The following is a 14,205-nucleotide window of genomic DNA, read 5'->3' on the forward strand; positions in this document are numbered from 1 at the left end:
TATTATTTATTTTAGGCAGCACCCACAGAGAACCAGGAAATTTCCAGACGGAAAAGGAGATACATTTACCATTATTTTCAGAAGGTACGTGAAATTTTGAGTGCTGCAGTTTTTGGGGTGTCCAACATGAACACCTTAAGAGGGACTTATCTTCCAAAATTGAGATAGAGAGAAAGATAATTATCTGAAAATCAGGCCCTTTTAAGGCATCTCAAGTGGGCAACTCAAAACAGAAAAACCCAAAGTCACTGGACATTTTTGAAAATCTTGGGGACAATCCCTACCCTAAGGTATCACAGTTTAAAGTGTAGGAATGTTATTTGAGTTCATTCTTCCTCACAGTGGGCTTCAATATCCAAGGTTTGAATAATTTCAGAATATATCACTGTCTCCAACTTTCTCCCTCAGACCACTATCCTCAACTCCATCTATCCCCCTGACCTCACACCCCATTTGGTACTCTGCTACCAGGTTCTCTCTCTTGCTACCAAGCCCCTTTCCCTCAGAATCCCATTTCTTTCTCTGCTACCAGGTCTTTCCTCACTCTATGGTAGTCCTCAGTTGGTTATGATTCATATTTAAAGATTTAATACTACACTTTCAGCTGCCAAGCTCTCTCTTTGCACTTTCATCTCTCCACCAAGCCCTCCATTGCCTCTGGGCCTTGCTCAATGGCAAATCCTCTTTTCAGACTCTAGGTTGTTGTTAAAAAAATTTCTCTCCTTGTCTTCTGCCAAGATCGATCGATCTATCTATCTATCTATCTATCTATCTATCTATCTATCTATCTATCTATCTATCTATCTATCTATCGGATTTATACTGTCACCCATTACTGTAGTATCTGAACACCTTCCACATAAAACAGATACGCTAAGCAAAATCCCCAGTAAATGGTTCTTACACCTGAGAATCACAGCCCCAATAAATTCCAGGGGGGTCACAACAACCATTTTTCTGTTGGAAGAGGGGGAGGACTGGTATGGAAAATGTTGAGTACAACTGCCTTAGTGGACTTCATGGAGTTTCTAGCTCTTTACCTTTTTACCAAGCCGTCAGTTCTGATTCTTCCTAAAATACTCTTGCTCTCCAAAATTATCTTTCTCTCTATCTCTGCTTTTGTGGTGCTTTCCTCCTAGCATCCATCTCCTTTCCACCAATCTGTTGTTTCTGTATCTTCTCCAGCCTCTTTTCTGTCCCTGTCTCTTTTCTTTCAGTTCTGTTCCTCTTTTTCAAATCCTCATGCAGTCTCTTGACCTCATTGCTCACCAGCCGTACTGTGTCCCAATCGATGACTCTTCATTGCTCAAATGCTGTTGCCTGAAATGGAATTTCTAATGAAATGCAAATTTCTAACATCAAAGGGATCATTTCCTGGGAAGATTTCAAACATATGAAGAAGTCCACTAAGTTTTAAATTTTTCTCATCAGACAAAGCTCTCAGTGCCTAATAATTTGCTACCAAGAAAAAAAATAATCTTCTTCAAAAGACATTTTTGCTGAAAGTTATGTAAGGCTCAACTTTCTGTAGAAGGCAGACAGCATAAAAGAAGAGACACTGAGTTAAAATTTTTGGCTGCAAGGGCTCCTGTTTTGCAGCAAAGAAAGTTCAGTATTTGGAGTAATTTGTGTCTCCACTACTTAGATGCCCCTTTCCGCACTGTAATTTTGTTTTGTTTAGATGTTATGTTTTATATTACAGTGCGGTCTCAGCTGACACTTAACAGCTTTAATCCATACCATCCTTCACAGTTCCAGAGTTAATGCTAAAACTAGCTTATCAGCTTCAAAAGAGAGAAAAGAAGAGTCCCCAAGATCAAAGAGGTGGTGACAGATGAAAGAAAATCAGAAAATGCCTTTAGTAACTAACAAGGAGACCCAAGGAAAAAGATCCAATCAATACATACACTTACCCAAATACAGAGAGAAATCTTCTGTGGGAAAAAATAGAAATAATATGAGGGAGGATAATTGTTATTTAGGCAAGAGCTGGATTTCTAATGGCAGAGGGAGGGAAAGACGGTGTGGATTTGGAAAAAGTTGGTTTTGTCCTTCCACCATTCAGGCAAAATAGGAAAGAGTGACATTCAGTGACCCTATACAAGAGGATTAATTAGTTATAATTGGGTTGAGACACGATGTAAAATAGTTCATATTCTTCAGCCACATCTGTGATTGGATTGTAGAGAATGAGCTTCGTTTTCAGTATGTGCCATATGTGTTTGGAAAAGTTAATACCTCTATAGGAAATCTAATGGAGGAAATTCTTATATATTTCCAACAGAACATGACACCTACCTTAAACATGTGCAAAAGAATAAACAAAAGCTGACCAGCAGAAAGCACCTATTTCCCTACAGTTAGGTTCATTCAGTCTTCACTCAGGCAAAAGTCCCACTAAGTCAATGGGAAACTTCTGCCCTCAGCTGTACATGTACCAGACAACTTTACACTGATGTACCTGAGAGTAAAATTTAGCCCATTGGGAGTTCTGAGTGAGTAGGGACTTAGCACCGTATTTCACAAATGAAGCAAGTCTTAAATATGCTTCTGTAATCCTTCATTAGTTATTTATACAAGAGTCTGCATTTGTTTAAAAATTCTTATATTTCAGGGTTTTACTGCACACTGCCCAGCACACCTAATGGATTTTCTCTCATCAGTTGCTCATTAGCTTCTGGATCATCTGGTTACTTAATTTAAGTAAGTAACCTTGTGTAATTAAAGAAGGCACGTCCTATTAGCATTCAAAGTGTTCAGTCTGTGTCAAGATTTAAGAAACATTAGTCTGCTGCTGCTGCTTTTAGCTGTTTTTAATTACTGATTATTTTAGTGTTTAATTGTACAGTGTTCTGGGACTCTTGTGAAGGGTGCTACACCCCGTTGCTGTTGTTTATGCATTGTATCAAAAATGCAACCAATTTACTCATGTTGTGCTCTCTGGCTCTATTCATTAATGACTGAGTCTAATATTAGAGGCTGACTGTTAGCCAAACCAAGGCTAGGGCTATTTCCTCAGCACTAGAAAGGAAGCATTTTGGTGGAAACCCCTCATGAAGACAAATTGAGCCTACAGCAAGCCAAATCTGGACATGCAGAATAAAGAGATTTATATTAAGTTTAGGCCAGATCATGCTCTGCCATGGGAAAACCAGGAGGATGGAGAAAATGGTAGGAGGAAATCTCAGTGAGGATCCATTCTTAGGGGGTTTGGTGTATTTCAGAGAGAGCCTGGGGAAGGTGTGTGTGTGTGTGTGCGTGAGCTGGGATAGGAGAACTGAAAGGGGCTACTGTGGGTTGCTGAGTCTGTAAGAAGTAATAGGCGGTTTGCTAGGTTGTCAGAGGACTGGGAGAAGGGGAAGGAGAGTTGCCAGGTTTGAGGAGGCTAGAGGAGAGGTCAGCTGGTCTTGCTCCAGGTAAGGCCTGGTGGAGATTTGGAGTGGAGCTGCTCTATAGCAGCAGCTTCCTCCCCTCCAGGAAAACAATTAGCAGCTTAAGCAACTCTGCTCCTTGGCTTGCCCCTGCCCCTTGAATAGCTTGAGTCAGGCTTCCTAGGGGCAGTAGGAGCTGCCTACAGCTCTAGGGCATCGGCTGAGTCATTTATGGGATGAGTATTAGGCACCCAGGAGGACTCTCTTAACTAAGGCAGGACTGCTGGCAGCTCAACTTCACCTGGTAGGTCCCACTTCACTATAACTTCAAAGGCTTGTAGATAATTGAGACTCAGTGGACTAGCTCTGCCATCATAAATGCCATCAAAAAAGGCTATTTATCAAAGGGCAATGTCCTGCCTGTGGCAAAGGGCAACTTACAGAAGTATCATTTCAGCTGGAAGTTCTGGGGAATTAAAAGCCTAGTAGAATCAAAACAGTTTTAGAAACTATTTAAATGAAATACAGAAATGATCCAAAATACGCCATACTTGGGTTATTGCATTACAAAAAAAAAAAAGCATTAGTCCTGCACAGGCCATTATTTTACCATTAGCGTAATGTCATCAGTTAATGAAGACTTTCAGGAAACATTCACACAGCTATCGGATATGATTTGTTAGACTAAACATTTATACCCGTGGATAACAGATGTGATTAAAATGCTGCCAAAGTCATCTACTTTGCAACAAAACCTCATCAGTGTCAATCAGTGACCTAGCAGCATATGTTTTCTTGATGGTGCGAAATAGCTCTAATTTCACCCATATGGATATTCTTTCCCACCAACCATAATTTTGCCTGAAGCATTGAAATAGATTAATTTATGACAGAAATTTTCCTATCTGTGGTTCCCCACTGATCAAGCGGACTCCATCATTAGACAAGGTGGGTGAGGTACTTCACCTTGAATTGTCCCTTGAAATATGTGTTCACTACTCATGCTAAACAATCTGTTCCACCTTGCATTTAGCTGTGATGCCCCGAGAACATTTCCCAGATCTGAAGAAGAGTTCTGTGAAATCTTGAAAGCTTGTCTCTCTCACCAACATAAATTGGTGCAGTACCTGAACTACCTTGTCTTTCTAAAGGGCAAGAATCTAAGGATCTTTTGGGTAGTCCCGTCTCCATGGTCTGCCAAGAGATTTTTTTTCAGCTAATCTTTCACCTGTTCTTTTCTTCACTGCTGCTGTCCCTCCTCTGAAAGGATTCATGCTTTAGAATACATATTTATTGAAGGTGTCCTAGCACTGAAGCATTCTTGGTTTTAAAACATTTGCAAGTGGTTCCCAATGATCTGCTCCTTGAAGGATATTTAGAACCTGTTTCACAGATGATTGAATAAAATAGGAGTCTTTTCATTGACTTAATTGGGCTTTGAATGTGGCCATTAGTTTGTAAATTACCCTGACCCAAGATTTTAAACTGGACCCCTATTATCTGAAGATCTAACCACAGTATATAGCTGATTCTAGCAATGTGCTCCATATTTGCTATGAGTATCTGTTGCTCTGTGTATGCTGAAATCTAACTGAACTACTTTCTCATTCTGAAAAATAGACCTTCCATAACAAACCTGAGGCAGGGCAGAGTAGGGAAGCTTACAGGTTCAACTGCTAGGCCTGTCGATATAGCATCTTTCTCAAGCAATACATTGATCCTAAACAACTTTAACACACAACTTAAGAGAAGAACCATTAGGCTATTTGTAGGTGTTAAATTGACTCTTGCTACTAGACTATGTAACACCTCTACAGCAGCTCATTCTCATTTACAAAATGTTGCTAATCTCTTAAAAGTAAACATCATGGCATTCAGAGAGCAGTAAGTACCGTACACTGCCCCACTAATCATTACATGAGACTGTGTGTTTGATGGGGTATTTTTGCTGCCTTGGTGGATTGGATCCATATGAAAACATACTTTGCACTAGACTTCTGTACAAAGGTGCAGATCCTCAGCTTGTGTAACTTGTCAGAATTCCACAAAAGTCCATAAAAGTCACAATGTGGAGTGGGGTGACAGATGAGACCCTAACCCATTTTCCTGGCCAGGGTGGAAAATGTTTTTGGTGCCTCTCCCCCATCCTCCAAGCAGCCAAGCCAAAACTAAACCAACCAATCAAACAAAAAACCCATGCCAACCAATCAGCAGGGGGAAAAAAGGTTACTGCCCCCTGGAAGTTGGGACCCAGGGTTTCTGCTCTGTTCATCCAGCCCTATGGCGTGGAGTGGGAATGACTTCAGTGGAGCTATGACAATTTATGCTAGATGAGGATCTGCCTACAATATTCTGAGTCAGAATGGATAGGTCAAGCAAAGCTATTTTACACTTCTTGTTGTCATTATAAATTCACAGTTGGAATTTCCCCCACCAAATGTAAAGGTTAAATGTAAGAAAGTGCTTTTGCCCTTTTCATGAGTTGCAATCCTGTCCCACCCACCCCATATTGTGGCTTGTCTTAAGAGCAAGATATTGCATAGCCTAAAACCTAGCAACAGTCTTGACGAGAGAGTAGCTGTGAATGGACAAATGCACTCTCAAGCGGAAACACACAACTGACCAGATCTGTTGGGGTTCACATGCTCACTGTGTTCACAGTGCAGGGAGGCACGGCCATGTGGTGCTTATTGGAAAGGATGAGACTTCCACTTAACACATGGAAACTCCATGCTTCCCCTGGGCTTTGCTTATATGCTACCCACCCCTGCACAGTACTGTGAGAGCATTAACATACACAGACAGCACACAGAGTTTGCAAGGAGGCAATGTGGGATATTGCCCTCCCTGACCCCCCTCTTCCTGACTCTGGCTCCTGTGTGGCCCTAGAATATGGGGAACATAACGGTGGCTTAAAGACACTTTTTGCCTCACCTTCCATTCCTGCCCTAGGCTCAAGAATGGAGTAAGCCCCTAAAGCTTTTGACACAGTGTGCAGGAGTTGAAATGGTAAACAAACATCCTGCAGCTGCAGCCAACATAGAGCATTTTCATGTACACTGTACTGGTTTCATTTAATCTGTGGGGTGGCATTAACAGAATGTTAACCAGCTCACTGGGATTATCTTCTATCCCTGTCAAATAATGTCACGGGATCTTTAATAGCCACCTAAACACCTCCCAGAAATAAACTGGCCTTTGCTTAAATGTCTCACTGTGATGAAAGACCCTCTTCCTTTTTTTTAAAAGCTTCTTTCCAATAATAAATTGCTATTTTTACACCTGCAGATACAGAGGGGGGAGGGAGGTAAAGCTTATTGAATAAATCATCAGTTTCTTTTACTTTTCTGAGCTATTTTATTAATCAAACAACTGTGATGTCTCAGTTCAGTACCCAGTGGAGTCCAGCCCAAATTCCCAATCTACCACACAGAATTTAGATTAGAACGGCTCTACCATGGAAAATTATTCAGATCTGCCAACTTTTTGAGTTTTCTGTAACTCTATGGGACTACAGGGAAATCCCCACCAGTCTATGAGGAAATCCTCTCTGATTGGCACATGGGGTTAGGGATTGGGGTACATAAGGGGGGAATGTGTGTGTGTCAGAGGTTCATGGGTGAGTGGTGGAGGCACATAAAAGCACTAGGGGTGAGAGGCACATGGAGGGGATCATAGGTTAGGGGACCTTGGCAGCAGTGACCTGACAGTTGGGTTTGTGGGCTCTCGGGTCCTCATTGGCAAAATCCAGAGCCCTCCAGTAGGTATGTAGCAGGGAACTATTTCCTGATGTAGCTAGGAGTTTGGGGGGAGGGTGGATGTAGGTGCTGGGGTTTTTAGGGAAACCAGACTGAGCTGGTGTGTTAATGAGAAGGTACAGTGGAGAATTGGGACTATGGGGGTGGTGATTTTTTTGGCCAGAGAAAGGGGAGTCAAACATAAGACTTGAGAGACCAGTTACTGGGAGGAGCTAGTGGCATGGGAACTAGGGCTGTGGCAATTTCTTGCCCAGGCAAAGGAGAGACATGGACAAGTGCAGGGAGGCATAACCAAGTGGTGCTTATTGGAAAGCATGAGACTGAACCATGGCTATCTTGGATGGTTTAGACACAACAAATCCTGCATCTTGGCAAGGGGTTAGATTAGACAATCTCTGCGGTCCCTTCTAATCCTATGATTCTATGATCGTATGATTTCTACTTATCACATGGAAACTCTAGGATCCTCCTGGGCTTTGCTTATTAAGGGTAGGACTTATGGCAGTGCTTTCCCTTCCCTTGTGTAGCTTAGGGGTTGACCTGCTGATGGTGATTTCTGAACAGCACTTGGGGTGATGGGTGTGTGGAGTGAGTATGGGTGCATGCGGAATGGGTGGGTGTGGGATAAGTGTACAGAGTGTCTATATGTATTCACAGTGTGTGTGTGTGTGTGTAATGAGTGGACGGGTGACTGGGGAATGAATGGGAGTAGGTGGTGGAGGAGGCATATGGGCATATTGCTTGTGTGGATGGAAAGCCAGGATGGAGTGAAAGTTGGTGTGGAATGAATGCAAATTGCAATGTATGGAATGCATGCATGGAGTGGTTGTGAGGTGAGACAAACACGCAAAGTGTCTGTGTGTAATAGAATCCACTAGTTGTTTGGGGGTTTTTTGTTTGCAAATGTTGGCAAGGATGAAGATTTCTCCCTCTTGGTCCATTTTCTCCCTGTCGCATTCAAGGTGCAGTAATGCGAGCACTGCCGCTTTCTAGTTTATCAGAAGCTGATCATGATGGATATTTGGTTCCCAGTAACACTTGAGGACAAAGCTGTAGGTCAACACTTTTTCAAAATTTGTCTACTAGTTGCCTAACTAACATTAACTTATTATTATTATGTATTTGTCATGGACCAGGACCCCATAGTGTTGGGTGCTTTACAAACACAGAACAAAAAGACAGTCCCTGCCCCAAGGGACTTACAATCTAAGTATAAGGCATGAGACAACAGATGGATATAGGGCTTGCCTACATGTACCTTTAAGGTACCTTTTAGTTTGCACTAACAGGATCTACACGGCATAGTTACAGTGGGACACTTTAGTGCCCACAGCAATTCACACTGTGGGGCTGTGCATCTATTTCCTTAGAGGGAGTGTTTTGCCCATCCCAGTCCACATGCAGGCCGTATGTATCTGTGCTAGCACTGGGCCCCAGAGAAAGAGGGGGATAAGCATGTCCCCGAACACATACCACCTGCAACTCCTATTCCTCCAGGACCCAGAGACAGCCAATCATTGATCAATGCTAGCTGGGGAAAGGACATGGCCAGGCCATCCAAAAGATGCAGTATTTCAGGTAGATCTCCCCTCTTCAGGTAGATCTCCCCCTCTCCAGGGAGGGCACCAGTTGTGAAGGTGAATTCCTTCTCCCCTCTTGCAAAGGGAATTGCAATTTGCACCCCTTGCACTGATAGGGTTGTGTTGAGGCCAGTTATTCCATTCAAGTTTAGGAAGTTGATGATTAAGCAAGTCAACAACGATAGAGTTGTTCAGGCAACCTGAAGAGGTGGATATGTTTTCCTATTGAAGGTGAAGTGCTACAGGTAAAAGTAAGAGTATACATTTACCCAGAATAGCTTTGCCTTGTATAACCATTATCCTCCATAAATTGTGCATTTTAGGACTTGCATGCTGGTCCTCCCATGGTATTTAGTGATCTTGCTTTCATCCAACAGAAGGGCAGTCACCAGCTGACTCTAGGGCTCAGGGGATTGGAGACTCAGTTATTCTTATATTTATATTACAGCTATGCCCAGTGGCTTCAATCAAGAGTAGCATCTCATTTTGTGAGGTACTATACAAACTTATATTAGCAATTAGGGTGGTCAATACAGCCTTCCATTTTAAAACTGAATTTAAAAATCCCAGCCTCTCTTTAGCCAGTGCTGGAGGGAGCAGGAGCCAGTTGGGTTGAAACAGAGCCAGTTGTGGGAGCAAAATCCAGCTGAAAGGGGATAGGGGATACTATTGACACTAGACAGTTTGGTCGCTGGATAGGGTGCACTGCTCTTTCATGCTTGGGTGCAGTTTGGGGCTTCCACTCAGGAGCATCTGCTACTGGGGCCATTAGCAAAGAGATAAGGAACGTGCATCGTATCAATTGTGATGCTAGTGCTGAAAGCTAACATCGCAATTGTATTACACAACAGAGGCACCCGTAGATTGATGAGGGCTCTGAAAAACTGAAGATGACATTCCTTTCATAGTTGGTATTTTGAACTGTCTGTTGCATATGATGCAACAGCAAGTCACTTGTGAAGCGGAAAAGACAGGACCACAGAGCCGTTTGTGCCTGTTAAACCCATTTTCAGTAGAACAATAGCATCCAAATTTAAATTCAGTTATGCAGTCTTCAGGACAATGTTATCTCTGGATTGCAGGGATCTGTGTCGTTGCAGTTTTGTCAATGTTTAGGCTGTGTGAGAAATTTTAGCAGAGAAGTTTATTGTGGAAAGGCTGTCAATTTGCCAGTTAATAAAGTTGTCAAAGACATTAGGCAAAGAAAGCTAAATGGGGAATACAGAACTTTTGGTTGGAGTTAATAGCTCTTGCAATCCAGATAGCAATCCTTGTCATATCAGGAGAGTAGTTTTGCAGCTGAGAAATCCTACAAGATGAATTCAGTACAAAAAGCCTTGGGGACTGATGAGGCGTAAAATCAGACAAGGTGCTGTTTGTGGGAAAGAAAGTTGAGGAGTTGGGGCTAGCAGAACTATGTGTACTTCATGTTGGAATAGCATGATGTGTTCTGCTGTTAACCTAATACCTTTAAGTTCAGTTTAAAATAGATATAGCTACAACTGACTGGCTGAATAATATTAAACAGAACAGGTTTGCCCTTTAACTCTCACTGAGGCCAGCATACTTAATGACACTAATTCTAAACAGAACAGTGATTTCCAGATCAAAAGAAAAGTTGAACTATAAATGGCCATAGTCACTTAATACAAGCCAAGCCAAATCCCCAGGGGGCCTGTTATTCCTTCTACTTCCATGAGTGCAGTGAGGCAAGAAGGAAGGATTGTTGTGTGACTAAGGCATTGGCCTGAGGCTTAGGAATTCTAGGTTTAGTTCCTGGCTTGGCAATGAATTTCTTCAGTAAATCCGTGCCTCAATTCCCAATCTGTAAAATGGGGAGAACAATGCCACTGTGAAGTGCTGAGACTTTACAGTGAAAGAGGCTGTGGCTAGATAAAGAGAAACATCACAGGCCCAGATCTACAAAGGTACTAAGGCATTGCAATGCTCAGTGTGCACCTCACAGAAGGCCTGGTCTCCGACCTCACCTCTCCACCCCTAAGACCTCTGGGCATTTGGTACTTCAGGAGGTGAGGGCAGCCTTATTGCCCATCTCTTGGACTTTCCTTAAGCAGGCCCCGTGGGACAGTGCTCCCTACCTGCCCTAACCCCTGGCCTTCCAGACCTTGTCATCGGGCCCCTGACTTGAAAGCTCCCCTGGCTGCCCTCTCCACATAGCCCAAGCCAGCTGCATGATCTGCAGCTGGTCCATTTCCGAACCATGCCCAGGAAACAGCTGTATGCACTTGTGTGCCACACCTTTCATTTCCTAACCGTCTTGTCTTGCCCCAACACCAATTGGTGGGATCTCTTATCACCTGTGGAGGGTGAGGAACCTTGGTGGGCCAGTCTGTATTCCACCCTAGTCCTGTGGACCCCTGGAGATGTTAGTTGGTGACTCCTTCATGGAACCATGAACACAGGTGTGTACCTGGCACTATTCACTCCCCTTCCAGACACCTGCCTCTTCTGCAGGGTGTGGAAGACCCTTTTCCAGCTCCTCCAGAACCTTCTCCTTAGGTCCTGGCTTCATTTTTCCCCATACCTTTTGATTTATGCACATCCCATCCGTGGCCCCATGAAGTCACGAGACCTCCTCATCAACCTCCTCCTGGTGTTGGACAATGTGGCCATCCACCATACCAGGAGGAGGATGCTGGATGGGGAGAGGCTTTGTGACTGTGAAACCTATTTCTGCTCCTCCCTTTGATCATACATCTGTGCAGAGTTCCTCTGGGCTGGATCCACTAGTTTTCTACCTAGACCCTTTCAAGGAGCAGTGGGTGCTGTCTGGGGTTCTCTGCTTAGTGTTGTCCTCTGGTTCCCTACTTTGACCCTGTAACTCTCACTCCTGTCCTTGTTTTATCATTAGTTGTTCCCCCGGAATTGCTTGGGATTTGGGTCTGGTAGCTCCTCCCCTTAGACTGAGGGGAGTGGCCTTTAGCTGTGGGCAGGTGCATTCCCAATAGGTATATTCTCTAATCACTGAGTTATGGGATATTCTGATGTGGGGCACCCTCAAGCCCTTCTGTTAAAGCTGTTTCACTGTGGATAAATAATAAAAGGGTGACTGTAGCAGGGAGACTGGACCTCTGGTCTCCCACCTCTCAGGTGGGTGCCCTAACCCCTGGACTACCTTCACTCCCTTTCTCTCCCAATGACTTTCTAAGTATTTATACCTAATGGAACAGTCATTGTGTCAGTTATTGGCACGTCCCAGCTGAGTGCTCTAACCACTGGGCTAAAAGTTATAAGGTAAGTACCACCTCCTTCTCTGGTGGCAGCTGGATTTTGAATGGGACCTAATCCAGTCAGCAGCCTCTGAGTACATCTACTGGATCAGCCCCCCCATGTAATTTATGTGGACAAATGCCTATCTGTCTCCCTAGTTTGTGAATCTCTCTGGGGCTTGGGAAGGTAATGGGCATTTGGAAGTCTCAAGTGAGGCAGCAGTGTACATGACCACAGGCAGAAACCTAGGTGCTGAGGGAAATTTTACCCTGAAAATTTAAGAGCCAAGCAAGTTTAGCCACTGGGTTCAGAAACAAATTTGTGGATTGCAGGGAAGTCAAAACTGGGCCTGAATCCTGTTCTTAGGTAGCTAAGTATTTTTGTGGATCTGGGTCTAGAGGCATAGAACTGGAGTAGGGCACAAACGGGAAGGACTAGGTCTGTAGCATTGTTCTCCTGACCCTGAGGGACACCCTGGGAGCATGTCTGGAAGGGTGAGGATGGCTGCTGTCCATGGAATCATCCCTCACTTCAAATCCACATGCATTTGCTGAGTAAGATAATGCTGGATCCTTTAATGGACAAAATAACTCTGGAGAAGCCATGCTGGCATTGCAAGGAGGCTGGCAGTGCAGAAGTAAGAGGACTCTCATACGTGTCCTGAGACTGTTACGGCTTTGATTTGGTAAGTAAAATCTCTGGGTACATCAATAGTAGAAAGTAAAAGATAAGAGATTTCAAAGCTCTTGTAGTTCACTGAGACTCAGTCAGACCATGATTACTATCATCAGGGCCAGGTTATACTAATTAAACTGAAATCGGAGTGCTCCTCTCCAAATATTGGTTGTTAGCCAGTCTAAGTGAAATAGGTGTGCTTTGGGGGAGCTTTGATAGATTCACCATTGCCAACCCCAACTGTTGAAAAATCACCAGTCAGGCCACAAGCAACTGAGATTTAAAACTAAATTAATATTGGAAGTATTATTTACCTTTTGGTTTTTGAGCCTGTAGGGTACTTTCCCATGTGAGGACTAGAAATTATTTTAATTAAAGCTGAGATTAAGAGCTGGGGCTCTAAGAAAAATACTAAATGTTGTGGTTGGCAATAAAATTATGAGAGTTGGCAACAATGTTTATTGTCTCTGACTACAACTCTCGTAGCTATATGAATTCACCAGGAATCTCTTAAAACACTTTATTTTCAAGGACATTATTTTACTTAGTTTATTTCAAAAAGAGTTCTAAGGAATTGTTGATCTAAATTCAGACTTGAAATTATTCTGAAAAACAAATTGTGATATTCATGTGCAGGCGTTGTTCTGATCAAGCCGAAAAAGGCTACGTATGAGGTATTGCTGTTGCTGTGCAATTCTGATTATTAGATTATATCTCTTGTCATTGTCATCCTATTTTAGTGAGTACACAGCAGTCTGAAGGAGTGGATTTTTATCCCTCTTAACACACACAGTCCTTTTAAATGGTGTAAATTGATCACTTTCAAGATAGCTAATGCATCGGATTAAATATGTGTCGCATTACTTTATCTTTAGAATTCAGTACAATTGTTAATGCAGTGATGAAAAGCCATCAAGCTCCCATTTCTGGTTCCTTCCAGACAGCACAAGTGGGTAATCTTTGTAAAAAGATTTACCAGTGACATGTACTCTTATTGCCTGTATACAAACCTATTATTGTGCAGTGCTATGCTACCAATGTAAATTACAGTTACGTCCTCATTCCCTCCTCCCCTCTCAGCTATGTTCAGGGTTCTGTGTTGAAGGCCATGTTCAGCTGCCAAGGATTGGATTAAACTTCCAGTGACAAATTATGGCAAATTAATTAAAAATATAATCACATAGCTCAAGTGCCCCAAGCTAATATTTCGTTTTTATCTCTTCACTGAGAACAGCATAGTTTGTAAGTAACTTTCTTTTCATTATGAAAATCCCAGAGCAGGCGATAGGTCTTTTTTCAAATTCTTGATAAGGGATGCATGTTGCTATGACTCTTTCATGCTTTTTGTGGCATTGGGTAGGCCTTAATTGCATTCAATTACAACAGTTAATTGCATGAAAGAGGAAGGAATGAAACATAGCTTGCATTATGTAATTCTAATAAAGTTAGGGATGGGAGAATCTAATATCCATCCACTCAAATGACTTAATATCCTTTGCCTCATTCTTCTTGTTTCAGCTTGTGCTTTGGTATGCGGGGATCTTCTAGGCTGGCCACACAAGAGCAACCAGCTGTCACCTTGTTGAGCAC

This window comes from Mauremys reevesii, linkage group 7 (genome assembly GCF_016161935.1).
Source record: "Mauremys reevesii isolate NIE-2019 linkage group 7, ASM1616193v1, whole genome shotgun sequence".
Taxonomy (NCBI): domain Eukaryota; kingdom Metazoa; phylum Chordata; order Testudines; family Geoemydidae; genus Mauremys; species Mauremys reevesii.